This window comes from Spea bombifrons, chromosome 3 (assembly GCF_027358695.1).
Source record: "Spea bombifrons isolate aSpeBom1 chromosome 3, aSpeBom1.2.pri, whole genome shotgun sequence".
In the NCBI taxonomy this organism is placed as follows: Eukaryota; Metazoa; Chordata; class Amphibia; order Anura; family Pelobatidae; genus Spea; species Spea bombifrons.
The window spans coordinates 21539881-21556679 of NC_071089.1; positions in this window are offsets into that span (position 1 = coordinate 21539881).

Here is a 16799-nt window from a genome sequence, read left to right on the forward strand (position 1 = left end):
CCTGTCACATGACACGAAGTAAGAAACTCTCTCTGCAACCACTGATCATACCTTTACCTGGTACACATCATTCTGAATAGAGCTCCAGGGTAAGATGACATTACAAATACCCCTGCTTCGTGAGAGGAGCCTCATGCACCAAGTGGACCGTCATCTTTGGCACTAGCACAACAATAAATCTTTTCCTTCTTTGCGGTGCAAGTAAATATCTTATGACACAGTAGTAAGTAAGTAAGAAGAGGGGACTCCTTGTCTCCAAGGGGTCCAGGGCCAGTGCCCCATTTGCCCCGTTGCTAATCTCCCCCTGTGTATTATGTTCTATTTATATTAACTACATCAGTTTATCTCTTGTATATCTCTGCTCACAATGCAAGGGCTTTACAAGCAATGCTGCACTATGCATATCTTAAACAGCACCAAGATCTGACATTTACATCCTTCCACCAACACCTACTCAAATTTTCTTCATTTTGTGTTTCCCATATACCTCTTGCTATCACAAATTGATTTGTTCATTCTACTTTGGGTACATTTACTTAAGCTACCAGACCTCTGTTTTCCTCTCCCGCCTTCTGTTTTACATTGTTATGCCCACATCTACAAATTTCATCTTCCACTACCTCTGCTTGCCTTGAGGCTGTCTTTCTTCAGTCTCGCTTCCTGTGAATGCTTAGCCATGCCTGAAGTGTTTCCCACTTAGTGCTTCCCATCTCTCTTTCTTGTGACATTTTTCAACAGAAAAAAAATCTAGGATTGCACTGAGGACATTTTGCCCTCAAACAGAACAGTTTAAAACGCATCGACTTGGTGATTTAAATACACTGCAGTTCAGAGTCCTATGCATTAAACAAAGGGCCCAATTTTACATGTGATAATATTTTACTGCCCTCTGGAATTAGCAGACAAGCCTGTTTTCATTGTGATTAGCTTGCACTTGTTTATCTACTCAGGAACTTGAATTCCCAAGTTTATCAAGGTATCATACCAAATAATGTCAGGATGGCTGTCTGCCAGCTGTGTTATAGAGTTATTATGCAACTACTGTGACTGTTTGTTTAAGGTAATATTGCATTGCCTTGTACTTCCTGTTTTCCTGTTCCAACCGCTGACCTGGATGTAGTTATACAGTTCAACATGATTCCTCAAACTAACAGCTTACAGTGTCTTCGTTTCTTTACATGAAACAAGCTGAAGCTCAGTAGAAGTTGTGTAATGCTACAGGACAATGACCCTAAACATCAAACTAAATAAACTATATAATGGTTTAAATAAAATCCCCATTAACCCATTAGAGATGCTGTGGAATGACCTTACGAGAGCTGTTCACACCAGACATCCTAAGAATGTATCTGAGTTTAAGCAGTTCTGGAAGGATGAATGGTCCAAATTCCTCTAGAACGTTGTGCAGGTCTGATCCGCAGCTCTATATATATATATATATATATATATTTATATATGTGTGTACACACATACACAGAAGTGCTTGTTTGAGGTTTTTGCAGCCAGAGGAGGTGCGACCAGTTATTAAATCCAAGGGTTCACTTACTGTGAATATTTAATGGATGTGTTCAATAAAGACATGAAATATACACACGGTTTCTGTGTTATTGTGTGTTATTAGCTTAAGCACATTATGTTTGTCTATACTTGTGACTTAGATGTAGATCAAATCACATTTTACAGACAACTGATGCAGGAGACCAGGTAATTTCAAAGGGTTCACTTTTTCTTTCCATTTTGTATGTGTATATATATATATATATATATATATATATATATATAATTGGTCTGTAATGGGCCCCTTGTAACAATGTTGCCCCAAGGCCCCACCTGAGCTTGATCCACACCCCCCCAGATGTTTTGACATGGACAAAACCAATTTATGACCCTTGTATAATCTATCAACAAATCAAATCTTAGAATCAAGTGTGCTTCCCAGCCTTCTACTTAAACTATTATCATAATTAGCTGCCCATTACTAGTCTACTTGGGCTTACTGAATATTTACATTTGTAGTTTGATTTGTTGTGAAGTTTTGAGGATTTCACCTCAAGATCAGAACAATATCAGGATTTTCTACAACATATTCTTAACTGATTGTGGTATTCTGAAAGGCTTGTTATTATTTTTGATTGGGCATTTCCATATTAACTTTGTTTTGCATGAGATTGTTCTAATAAAATATAAAAGTATGCCTCTACTGCTAAAACTCTATCCACCCCTTTAATGTTGACTTTCTGAAAAATGATAGGCAGAGTTGGGAGATCAGAATCCTCTAGAGGTTTCGAAATTGCCAGCATTGACATATTTGATGTCAGACCCACTAATCTAGTCAGCGCAGGCAAGAAGAGCAGGGGCAGAACTGGCCCGTCCATCATAAGACACTACGAGAATGGCACCAAGCTCCATAGAGTATTTTTGTGTCCATATACAAGGGATTTTAAGCATTCACACGTACCTTTAACTCATAATTAGCAGCATAAACATAGGGGGCTCAGGCTGTTGGCTTCTTGTCTCTTCTCTGTCCCCTTTATCTGATGACACAGCTAATTTGGAATCTTATTGCTGGTATAGAAAAGCTGAGGAGAAGGGGAGAACTTCAGCAGGGTGTTTTGAGGTAAACAACCTGGTTCCTTTTACAAACAACATAGCTCCTTTCAAGCAAACCTTGTTTTAAGCACATCAGCCCTGCTAGAGATTTGTATGTGCTTTTCAGCATGCTTCAGGACGGCCTAAGTCTACACCAGGGCCATCTTTAATGATAATAGGGTTGAGGGGAAGCTTCACTGATGGCGCTTCAGCTCCATGTTGGCGCGATGCAACAGAGGTAAAGGTAGAAGCAGCCATCGGCACATGCCTCTCCGTTAGCAAATCTACACCTTCTGTACGTCATATGTTTCAGACTGGGAAGCAGTGTTGCAGTCCAGACTGCCAACTCAATGTGCTTAGCACATTATATGTATATTTAAAATTTGTATGTATAGTTCCATTTCTCCAGCTATTATTAAAAAAAAGCCTGAGAGGACCATGTGATAGTAAAATATCACAGTGTAGTCATTAAGTAGGAGTCTGACTGGAGGCGAATGTGTCGTTTTATAACCATCACATGATCATCTGCTTGGGGGCCAATTCCCTTTTTTCGTGGCATTCGGTAGTGTGGGGGAGGAGGGAGGGTGTGATCACAGAAGGTTGCTGTGTTAAGTAGAATAGACAAGGTTTGAGACACATTCCCAAGGGCATACATTTCTTGGGTCTCATTGAAGTCTTTGTGGTTTTCTGTAAAGCACAGACTGTATTGGTAAATGTTATAAGGTTGCTCTTTGTATACGCATGCACTAGGAATCTTACAGTAAATGTTTGTATTGTGTGCGAAATGCACATAAATAAAAATTGCAATAGCAATGCCAGGTTCACATTCTTTGTAGACTTTTTCGTGCCAGTTTTAACCTTTTATTAGTTCTGCTTTCAGAGGTTGCATGCTGATCTAATTTTAGCTTAGCCCCCAGACTGATCCAAACTCACTATGGTGATGTATAAATAAACACTACACAGGCTGTAATTACAAACCATATGAAATGAGTAAAACTATGTTTCTGAGAAAAAAATACAATACAGTACTGTCTAGTGTGAATTTTGAAATACAATTTGGGCTCTTTACGCTGATTAAAGTCACAGGACACATCTTCTGTTGCTTATTATGTGGGTTTACATGCCAACTCTACTGAACAGTACTGTGATGAGAAGAGTATATACTAGAATTGTCCTAACACGGACCACTGAGAGGTGCCCTCTGTGGGATATCACTGTGACTTTTTTGGCCCTAGAGCTGCTATCCTAGTCCTCATGCATAGCGAGGTCTACCTCAACAACAAAAAATGCGGGTTAAAATACTTTGGTAATAGTTTAATTTGAATTAACCTGTACGGAAAATATATTGTGAGTGGAATCGTGTTCTATAAAGTGATGGCTCACACTTCACTGGCAAAACGTTACCTGCCTGACTGCATTGTGCAAACTGTAAAGTTTGGTGGAGGAGAGATATTGGTATGAGACTGTTTTTTAGATGTTAGGCCCCTTAATTGTAATGTTTCAGCACACCAAGACATTTTGCGTGAAGCTATGCTTCCAACTTTGTGGGAACAGTTTGGGAAGACCCAGAGCATGACTGTGCCCCAGTACACAAAGCAAGGTCCATAAAGACATAGATGGTGTGGAAGAACTTCACTGCACAGAGCCCTGATGTCAACCCCATCGAACACCTTTGGGCTGAACTGGAACGGAGATCGTGAACCAGGCCTTCTCGTTCAACATCAGTGCCTGACTTTACAAATGCTCTACAGCATGAATGGGCAAACATTCCCACAGAAACACTCCAAAATATTGTGGAAAGCCTTCCCAGAAGAGTGGAAGCTGTTATAACTGCAAAGGGGGGACCAACTACATATTAATGTCTATGTATTTAGAATGCAATGTCATCAAAGTTCCTGTTGGTGTAATTGTCAGGTGTCCCAATACTTTTGCCCATAGAGTGTATGTTTGAAAGGTTCAGGAGTTTTAAAACTAAATTGACCTTTGTGCATTCTGTAATAGCCAACACACAAACCTACTATGAATATAACATATTTTATTTGCTGCAATTAATGCAAAATAGGTTTTATGGAACAAGTGCTCTGAAGTTCACCTTGAACAGATTAATTACCTATCCTTGCTTTTGTGTGCACCAGACAGAAACAACAAAACCCAGTTCATTCCTGTTTCAGTTACGAACACGGTGTACTGGTAGCTGTTTTGGTGCATTGTTGGTTCCCGCTGGAAAAGAACAGAAATATGGGAAATTCAAAATAGTCTAGGGAATAATGTATCAGGATTTTCGTTGCTTTATACTTCTTCTAACTGTCCCAAACCGTAATCCTTACACCTACGTGGAGTATATATTATTTTTTTCAGTATCTAGTATCTATGCAAATTACTACATCTGTTGCTTTTGCAACAGCTGCCATGTTCATTGTTTAAAACATTTTATGATGACGGATAGCAATGAGAATAATTTTCTAGAGGAAATGTGAGTTTCTAAAGATGCATGGCTCCCAGCACTCCTGGTTTTCATGGTACAGTCTTAATTTTCATGCACTGTCCTGGGTAGCTGCTCCACTATCCCCCTTATGCAGGTAGCGAGTATGAATTAGTTTTTGGGATCGTCTAATCATCCCTGATCGTCATAAGGGTGCTGTTACAGCACAGACCTCCATTGCAGCTCCCACACGGCTTCCTTGTTATACTAGGTGACAATGCTGCTCTCCCCCCACTTCTTGAATGGTCCACTCATTTTTGAGCCAGAACACACCTTGCCCCTTCTTGCCTTTTGCTATAACCTCAACACATCTGATTTCAGACCCCTGGAATGTTGGTGGGATATTGACCTGCTAAGATCTATGTTGATTAGCAGCCAATAAGTGGCAAGAATCGTCAGGCCTTGGAAGAAGTGGGGAGCTGCAGCTTCTCTCTCAGGTATGTCTCTTTCTCTTTTCTTTTTTTAAAGATAGCATATTCAATTACTCACATAGTACTTTCATATGCATTCTTTTCAGAGGCTGCCATGTGCCATGGTCAGTAAACTGACAATTTTGTTACTCAATAGGGATTATTGTTTGAATCTGCAACATCTCTGTAATGCCACATTGTGTTTATGTGTCTTTAAGTCAATGGCCATTTCAAAAGAAGCAAAGTCTAAGAGTAGGCTGTGAGTCGTAGTTTTTAGCAGCGGAGGCTGACAGAGATCAACTAATTACTTAGCAGACTAGTAGGACAAGGAATATATTATAAACAAAACAAAAACAAGACTCACAACTGGTACCTTTTTAGTTACCCTTTTCAATACCATTGTTTAGAGGAACTTCCATCAATCATAGTCTTTACACTGCTCTGTAGGAGGACGTGCAAACAAATTACACATACATATAATATTTTACAATAAGCTGACATTAGAACCTTAAGCAGCATCGGAGAAAACCACGTTTTATAGCTATCGCAATTTGATTGTTTTGTGATTATGTAATGTAGTGCTTAGAGTGAACAAGCTGCATTTAATAATCTTCTGGGATTCAATTAAGAACATTTTATACATATGTGAGTCAAGGCTGACTCATTTTTGTTTCTCAGATATAACAAAAATGGGATTTCTGAGTCATGTTCACTGGTAAGGACATTAGATCTCTCTCAAGTCCCCTTTTCTGACATACGTTGGACACTCTTAAGGCCGTGTCCCAAGCCCCATTTTGGAGAATAATCACTAAGATAGCGTATATTATTAAAAGTTTTAAACAAGTTATTAAATACTTGAAATGAGCTTTTTAAAAACAAAACACTTAATCATTAATAAAATATATTATAATAAAGTGCTCAAATAGGCAATTAATTCAGACAATTCATCCACACATTAATTCATACTCTCACTCATTCAGACAATTCATCCACACATTTATTCATACTCTCACTCATTCCCACAATTTATCCACATATTAATTATTTAATTCTCTCACTCATTCACACAATTCTTCCAGACACTAATTCATTAATTCTCTCACTCATTCTCACTATTTATTTCAATATTCTTACTATTTACCCCCTCTCCCCATTTCTTACTATCTACCCCCTCTCCCCCCGTTTCTCACTATCTACCCCCTCTCCCTCCTTTCTCACTATCTATCCCCTTTCCCTCCTTTCTCACTATCTCCCCCCATTAATCACTATCTACCCCTCTCCCTCCCTCCTCACTTTCTACCCACTCTCCCTCTCTTATCACTATCTACCCCCTCTCCTTCACTTTTCACTATCTACCTCCCTTCTCTCTATCTACCCCCTCTCCTCCCCTGACTTTGGATTTGTGTACTGTTATTGACCTTCAGTATGACCTGTTCTACTTCCAAGGTTTGTTTGTTTTTATATATATATATATATATATATATATATATATATATATATATATATATATATACACATGTTCTGTCAAAGATTTCTGGTAATAGAAGTTATCAGTCCTGATATACATCATGTTGTAGGTGTCCTTTTTGGGCAGAACACCAACATATCAAAGATACATTGTTGTAAGTGATGTGGAGGTGGAACACTTTGTTGTATATCAGTGAAAAGTATAGTTTTAATCCCTTTTCTCGGAGTATGATAGTGATATTGAATACCTCTGTGTCACTATTGCACACCTTATCTTTAAGCTTATGTAAATAAATAGGTAAAGGTGTTTACAAACTAAATAAGCAATATATTTATTTAATAAGCCACCTCTGTTTAAACAATGAGGGGAGTCGCCTTAACCTTGTGTTCTTCATTTCATTTTTTCTTACCACTGACTTCATTATTCCTCCGCATGGCAACATTCAGCCCAGTTGTGCAGCTCGGTAATCAAGCAGGTAGAAATAGATTTGGTACACAATATACTCATTGCAACTCATCGCATTAGATACAAAACTCTGGAGGTGAACATGGCGGCATGACACTCAAGAGCACACAGAGTGACACAAAACTTCATGAAAGATGCCTGATGTCACTGCTCACGTGCAAGATAGGGGCTACAAAGCATGGGAGATGACCTGACAACCCTATCTCACGGTGAGAGTTGGACAAGCAATTCCAGGTGACGTTACATCAATCCAAGAGCTAGAACTAGAAGTGTTTAAACAAAGTGTTCTACAAAGTTGCCTCACCCATTAAGTTATGCACCATACAAGGCCCTTCATAATGAAGAGTGAAGTGTTAGACCCACAACCCAAGCCATGCCAAGACAGATGCACTCTGAATAGCAGATGCGCATCGGACAAGAAGGGCAGCGTGAAGTCTGTGCTTCTCTGCTCCCATTCCTGGAGCGCCGCTTCTTCTCTCGCTTCCACTTGTACTTCTATCTTCTTTCTTTGTCCTCTTCTGCCAGGTATCAGGTCTCCTGTAGCGCTTCTTAAAATTGTGGAGCCTTTGTGCAAACCACTTCCTTCAATTGGAGGACCAGGGGAAGAGACTTTCCACATGGTGTGCAGAGGCTTCGCCCTTTTTGAAAAGCACTCCTGAAGGCCTGGTCAATGTAGCTGATATCAGGGAGAAGTGGAAGAAATAGGACAGAAGAAGGATAGGCAAGAGAAGAAGCTGAGTTGCTAGAAAGGAGACTGACACGGAAGTGGTTGGCAGAGAAGGTAGGGAGACATTGAGAGGGTGAGTAAGAGTGAGAGCGTGTGAGGGAGTGTGAGAGTATGACAAAGAGTGAGTAAATGTCTGAGGGAGTGTGTGAGAACGCATAAGAGAGTGAGTGAGAGTGTGAGAGAGCATGTGTGAAAGTGTGAGTGAGTAAGAGTGATGGGAGATAGGAGTTAGGCTGTACCACCCTAAATGTCTGGCTTAGGCTATAGTGATGAGAGTTATGCTATACTATCGTCCAAATCTGGCTCAGAATATAATGATCTGAGTTATGCTGTACCATCATCAATGTCTTGCTCAGTATATAGTGATAGGAGTACCACCAAGTATATAGTGATAGGAGTACCACCAAGTATATAGTGATAGGAGTACCACCAAGTATATAGTGATAGGAGTACCACCAACAGTGCTTGACTCAGTATATAGTGCTGGGAGTTATGCTGTGCCACTGTCTGTGTCTGGCTTGCTATATAATAATAGGTGTCATGCTGTACCACCATCTGATCACTATATGATGATATATGATACCTTGATTGCTATTCCATAGATTTATACCTAAAGTGTGCAAATCTTCGAGACTTTCTAGATTATTCTAAAACATTCCAACCATGCTAATCATATATTAATAGAGTATGAATAATGCCTCAGGTATGCAATATACATAAGAGACTTGTTAAAACAGCCAACATTCAAACCTTAGTAATGATGGAGGTGAATTGCTGACTTTCTCCTGAGACCTTTGCATTAAAATGGTAATAATCAGTCCCAGAGGGAGTTGTGACAATAAGTATAAGGAAATCTCAGCTGTTTAACATCAGATCCTTCAAACCTCTATAATACAGATTTAGGCAGGGCAAACCCTGACACTCTGGATGCTTTGTGCTACCATTATATACTGATTAAAGAAATAGATTTAAAACATTCTGCAAGCATCATGAAAACCATACCACTATAAATTGTTTAGCCAGATGTCTTATCCTTACTTTCTAAGTATCTTTTCTGACCCTTACTTGCGTTTTAGACAATTTGGATTCTGGTGAATCGCAAGTACATTTTCAGTAGTCACAGATTCCATTGAATCTGTGGATTCTTTTTTGTGTGGAACAAAACTATAGCCAAACCTGTTCTGCACATGAGTTATAAATCAATGGCTCCTTACAAATAAGCAAAATATAGAACCTAATAATAACAAATAATAATTGATCTCACTAGAAGTGCTCATAGTTTCTCCCTTAGTGGTATCACCATCATCTTGTACTTTTCCACATTTCCTACACCTGAAACTAGCAAGACCAATACAAAAATATTATCCATTCCTATTACTAGGACATACAGTAGCACAAGGATAGAATCTTCAAGTATGGAAATTTCACAGTAATTCAGGGAGACATATTTTTAATGCTATTGAAAAGACTGAAGATGAGTTAATGCTTGGCCATGTTGCCCGGCCTGGCTGGAAAATGTCATACTGACTTAAATTTTCTGACCAACATAAAGTATACTTGTTTCCATCACAACTCCTCATTTTTGGACACTTAAATATTATACAATTTCCAGCTTACCATTAACATCATGTTTATTTTGGACTGACTAATGTATATGTTGCAATTCAGGCATACATCTTTTTTAATGTTCTGTCAATTGGGTGTATTGTACAACAACTTTAGTGACGTAATCTTTATTGAATGATTGATGATTATGCTTTGTATACATGGTGCAGACTACTACAATATATCAACATCAAGCAGAAAGCATTGACACTACTCTAGTTTTAATTAACATACAGCAAACCTGATAAAAACGATAATTGTTTAAAATCACATACCTTTTCAAACAGGTTGATGTAAATAGCTATATATCATCAGACAGGTGTCACTTTCGTCCATTGCTTCTCATTGTCCCCAAAAGCCAATTCTTGAGGATAAGGAGAAACTGCACAAAAGTCTCTGAGTATGATAAACAGGCGGAAAACATCAAACATTTATAATATAGACAAAAAAGTAAATACAAAGAAGTCCCAATTACTTTGGACTACAATGAGTGTAACAAACACTAATTTTTGTTATTAAAAAATATTGGCCTATATTAAAGAAAGACCCTGCTCTATACAGTATGTAATTTTTAAAAATGCATTTACTCATCCTAAAAATCTGGGCCACTTACAGTTCCTCATTAACAGTATTTTAATAACATGGTTGCACATTCACCCCCTGCCTATGGTTTTCAGAACATAACACCTACCACATTGCACCTGATCTCCCCTTTTTTGACATCTGTTTATTCTTTTTAATGTTTTTTAAAGCCTTTTATGAAGCCGTGTTATATGTGCCCCATCAGGGCGCACTTTTGTAGAGTTAACCCACGGGTGGTGGGGTATAGACAAGGGGTTGTTCGGAGAGGAAGCCTCCTATGTAAACCCTGTTTCTATGACTTGCAGGAGAGCGGGATTCAGCCGGCGCAGTCATGCTTTTTGGACAGAGTATTCTAGGGACCCCAAGCTATCCATCGCTTCCCCAGGATAGCGGTTTGGGGCTATATGGACATTGCGGAGCTTGGTGGCCTGAGTATGGCGCCAGGCTGTCTGGGCAGGGTATTTTTGTGTTGATGTGATTATGTCCCTTTCATTGTTAGAGTAGTGTATAAAAGGCTGTGTGTTTCTGAATGAACTGTTGTTCACCTGGACATTAGTCTCGTCTAATGCTTCAGGGACCAGCTATATCACTCGTTGTACTTTTCAGGACAATTACAACACCGTATTTGGCTACGTCTTGTCGGGCTACGGTTCTATTCCATCATGGATACCAAGCCAGTTCCTGATCCCTTCCTCGCAGTATCGTCTAGCACTGGAAGTGGTTAACTCTTGTGGGTCCGGGAGGAAGCAACGAACAGCTGACGGGTGTACCGTCACACTAACCTCAAAGGGCATTACATGGGTTGAGAGTGGGCATAGGCGCAGTTCCTCTTCCCCTGGAGAAACAGCAGTGTGACCTGAGAAAGCAAAGACTCCTATCAAACCCTGAGAGTTTCCAGGTATGGATCAAACTAATACCACCAGGAATGGTATTCATGAATGGACAATCCACGGAGAGGTGGCTCCCAACTAGGATTGACATATAGGCCAAATTGTACATGTGAAATGTTCTGATGAATGGTTTATCATACATATTTTAAAATGTGCTTTAACTGCTTCTATGATAAGAAATTGAGGGATTTCAAACAACAATGTTATTTTGTTCAAAGAGTGAGATGCAGGTGTCAAGAGCACGTCAACTACCCGCAGTCAGTGGAGTACTTTAGGTGATTGACAGATACAGCGCTGTGGTTACACAGACTTTGAAGGGGGAGTCTCACAGAAAAAAAAATGTGTTTCTCTTTGACCATAAAATGCATTTTGCTAAGCCCGTTGTAAGTCATGTGATATTTTGGAAGACTTTTCCTGCTCAAGCAACACACTGAATTGATTCCTTATGGCAAGTCCGTACTTCTATAGACATTCATTAGTCACAATGTCAGGATGAGTGATAAAAGATTGAGCAATTTTATTGTTTAAAACATTTTATTATGCAAAAATGTGTACATAAAAAACCCAATACATATATATATATTATATTACATTAGCTTTTGTGCAAGCAGATTCTGTAAAGCTGGTAAAATAGGGTACAGTGAAAGGAAATAAAACAACTTAATTATCATTAACAAATGTTAACAATACTGGTACAGAAGGAGAAGACGACCCTGCTCTTGTGAGCTTACAATCAATTGTCTGGGGGTGGGGAGACAGTAAGAGGGGACTGCTTGGGTGATAATGAGTTGATTGTAGTAAGGGCGAAATAAAGAACTGTGTTGATCTTGGAGGTGGACAATGCAGATCGAGAGAGAAGAGAGATGCAGCGCAAGCCCTTATATTGCCTTTGACATACGTGTAATACTTGCTTCAAATTGTAGAGTGGAGAAAAGCTATTATGAGCCCCAGGGAGGATTTTGGCAAACAGTCAGTGATACCCTTTGATAATTCAGGCTCTTGGAAATGTCCCAAATAAAAAAGTAACCGGTCATTATGGACATTCATAACTCTTGAAGCTAAATTGAATTGACACTGCATTTACAAAAAGATTTGCTTAACAAACAAAAAGGCAACAATGGCGGGAAAGGTTGCATGATATATTGTTTGGTTAATGAGGTGCATGATACTGGGCGCTGCAGAATATTTAACCCATAGGCACCAATGTAATGAAAAAGATTAATAAAATTGTCACTAAACTGTACACTAACTTAAAAAAAAAATACACGCTTTTCTGTATTCACTCAGAGGAAAGCAGGTGAATCAGTCTGTCTGTGTTAGGATATATGCAAATCAATACAAATTAGTTATTTTAGCCACGACACACAGATGCAGGTCACAAAATTCAGTATACGCTTAAGACTTCTTTTTTTAAAACATAGTTATAAATGTGATAAACAGTTGATACAGCTTAAAAAACATTTAGAACTCTTTTGCAGTCCTATGTTAAATTGAAACTAGTTAATAGTAAAGGGTGATACTTCTTATTAGATGCTATCAAGACAGTTTTCTAAAAAAGCAGGAAATGGTAGGAGGAATTAAGATTGTATTCAAGAGTGACATGAGCACCATATATATGTTAAGCCTTGGGAAAGAGAGAAAAGAGGTAATGAAAGTAGCAGAGAAACTGAAGAAAAAAGATATACTGTATTGGCTCCAATATAGGCCGCACCCGATTGTAGGCCTCACCCTAAAAGTTTGGTGCTATTTTAAAGAAAAATGTATTTTTAAAGAAAAAATACACCTTAGTGGAATTGTAAAACAGTATTTAACCTAATACACAGGAATACGCGTATTTTAACATTTTTGGTATCTATTATGCATTTAGTCAACATATGTTATATACAAACAGAAAACCAATAGCCATTTTAAGGTCCCCCCTTAATTCATAATGCACCATACTTATAAATATGCCCCTCGATATGCCATTCTGCCCCCACAGATATGCTTTATGCCCCCTAGAAATACCACTCTGCCTCCCTGATATGCCACTCTGCTCCTAGATATGCCACCCCCCAGACTTACCAATGCACCCCCAGACTCCCTGGTGGGGCCGGCCGGTGGACGTCTGCACTTCTGCCGGAGAGAAGGATCCAGGTCCCCTGCAGCACTGCCGGGGATCTGCATCCTAACCCTGCTGCTTACCCGGGCTAAATTTAGCAGGGATAAATGAAAAAGAAAACCATCCCTGCGCTAAACCCCGAATATAGGCCGCACCCCCACTTTAAAGACTTAAAGTGGGGGGGGTGCGGCCTATATTCAGGCAAATACGGTATTTGACAGAAACCTGGAGTCAGATTTTTTGTCTTTGTGTCTTCAGATTACAAATTACAAAGCATCTAGGTTTCAGATCCTGGTTAATAACCTGTTGACAATAAGCTGTCACAAAGCAATGTACTGTTCTCAAATTCTCTGTTCGGGGGTAACTTGCAAACTGCTGAACAAGCCACAAGGTGTGTCCCAGCTGACTTTTCTGCATGCTGAATGTATAATTTACTGTATTAAAAAATGTATATATATATATATATATATATATATATATATATAATCTTATCATATATTAAGAGTCCTAGCTGGTGCTTTTGCTACCAGTATGTTATGGGTTATTTCGTTGCTTGAATGCAGGTGACCGGTATTAGAGCCATTTGGTTAACAAGTTTGGCGAGTTACTACACAGAATCTTCACAATGGGCTAATAAAAGTTTAATATTTCAAGAGTCTCAACAGAAAGTTCTTAGATATGGTGATGACACAACCAGTGGCACATGCAGGCTGTTTGGGGGTTAGGATGGCACTGACTAGCTGTTTACATTATACATGATTATCAGATACCGCAGTATAGATGATACATGGTAAGAGCTCTAGTGTAAAGCCACAGACAGCAATGTTCTATGTGTACTCTTGGTTTTGCTCGCTTATCATCAGCATGAAACTAGCTGCGTAGATAACTATTTAAAACATAACCAACTCATATAAATCAGATTGAAATTACTTTCCACTGAAAGGAAATAGTTAAAAAGATCACAGCGTAGTCCAGGTGGACAACCAGATCTGGATTGCAATCTAGGTTGCACAGGTCTTGGAGATAACAGTGGATTTGGTGCTAAACACTTTTCTGGGCCTCGGATAGCTAAAACATCACTGACAGCCTAATGAGGCTTTAGGTGGTTACTGTAATGTGAAACCTTTTGGTGTGGCTGGTTTTAGTTCTAAACAGCCTAATTTCCGTGGTAAGAAGTCTCATTTCGACAAAGTGATTGGTTTCAGTTATCACCTAATTACAGTCTTATTTCATAAACTCGGGTGAGCGGAGCCTGCCAAGCCTTCTCACTTTAGCAAAATGTACTTTTTATGTATTACCTTAATATATAGCAGCGTCAAATCTGGCACAGAAATAAATTATAACAATTATAATGAAACACTCTGAATGAGGCTGTAATTATTTATTTATATAGCTCCATCATATAGAGCAGCACTGTACAATTGAAATAACCATAAATAACTATTTATATAATTATTATGTAAGTATTGATTTTAGGTATAAGATGTACCCGTTACCTACCCAAAAGGTTCATTTTAAAATTATATTATTTATATGTGCATACTTGTGCATTTAAACAATTTGGACTACGAAAAAACTTTGATTTTCAGATTCTAAGGATTAACTCAATGTCACACTCAAGAGTACGCTTGAATCATAAGCCATCTGAGAAGAAAATGATGGAATGAAAAAAGCACTGTGTAGCACCTTCCACCACCGTTGCACACTTCATCTGGAATTTAAGAAATTTTTGACCTGTAGGTTCCACAAATACACTCTTTGGTAATGTTATTGTTGCAAACAGGGAATGCTATTTGCATCTGCTTAATCTTGAAATGATGTCGTCCAAAGGTCGCATGAAACTAATGGGTAGGTGTCATTCGTCACCAAGCTTTAAGTAATCATGTCTAATACAGCAGTTGTCAAATATGGATCGGATTTAGTAGCCAGTCAAAAATTTTCTTTCAGTGATACTAATTAACACACACTAGAATACTTATACACTAAAACACACAAATTAACATGCATACAGACATATGAACATAATATTAACATGCTCATATTCACACACAGTAACATACTTACACAAATGACTTTCAAGAACTCTGACTCACTGATTTAACCAGACACTGGTGTAGGTCTAAATACATCTAGAAGTCAGTGAGTTGGAATGGCAACACTCCTGCAACCCTTTTCTTTTCCTCTTTCAGCCTTGTTCCTGCTCTACAAGAATCTATTTTGGTCTCCCCCTCCCAAAAGAAGAAGAAAAACACAGACATTTAACAAAAGATAAAGACTATTTGACCCATCCAGTCTGCCTACATTGCCCTGCTTTTAAGACCTTACAGTGTATTTAGTTCATAGTCTTGTCAATAAGGCTTTGTCCAGCTGGTCTATCACATTTTAATAACCCTTAATGATCTGATAATGTGTACCTCATATTTTCAGGTTACCACAAAGACAATTGAAGGTTATATTCATTCTCCTTGTAATGGTTCAGTTATGTCGTCAAATACCGTATTTGCTCGATTATAAGACGAGGTTTTTTTCAGAGCAAATGCTCTGAAAAATACCCCTCGTCTTCTAATCGGGGTCGTCTTCTAATCAGACCTCAAATAGAGGTCTGATTAGGAGACTAAGATCCAGATCCCCCGCACCGCTGCAGGGGACCTGGATCCTCCTGTCTCACCCGACCCCCCCCCATCATACACACTTACCGGTGCTTCCTGCTGTGTTGCCGGGGCAGCGGGTTGACGTCTAAGCGATCCGCGTAGACAACGTCCGCTGCAGCCGGAAGGAGGTGTGGCTAGCAGCGGGGGTTGTCTGCGTCCGTCGCATAGACCTTCCCCGACTGTCAGAGATCAGAGTTCCCCGCACCGGTGCCGCACTGGTGCGGGGAACTCTGATCTCTGACAGCCGGGGAAAGTATACGCGACGGACGCATACAAACCCCCGCTGCTAGCCACACCTCCTTCCGGCTGCAGCAGAAGGCGATGTCAACCCGCTGCCCCAGCTGGAAGCACTGGTAAGAGAGGGGGGAGAGCGGGGGAAGGGGGGTGAGAGAGAGGCGGAGAGAGTGTGTGTGTGTTAGTTAAATGGGGGTATAGGGTGTGTGTTAAATGGGGGCATAGGGCATTTCTGGAGTGGCGTTAAGGGGGCATTTAATAGAGCACTCTGCCTCCTGAAATGCCTTATACCTCCCTATATGCCACTCTGCCCCATAATATGCCTTTTAACCCCCTAAATGGCAGAGTGGCATATAGGGGTATAAGGCATTTCTGGAGGCAGAGTGCTCTATACAATGCCTTTTAACTCCCTTAATGCCACTCTGCCTCCTGAAATGCCTTATACCTCCCTATATGCCACTCTGCCCCATAATATGCATTTTAACCCCCTAAATGCCAGAATGGGATATAGGGGTATAAGGCATTTCTGGAGGCAGAGTGGCACATAGGGGGTCAAAAGGCATACCATGGGGTACAGTGGCATATAGAGGGTTAA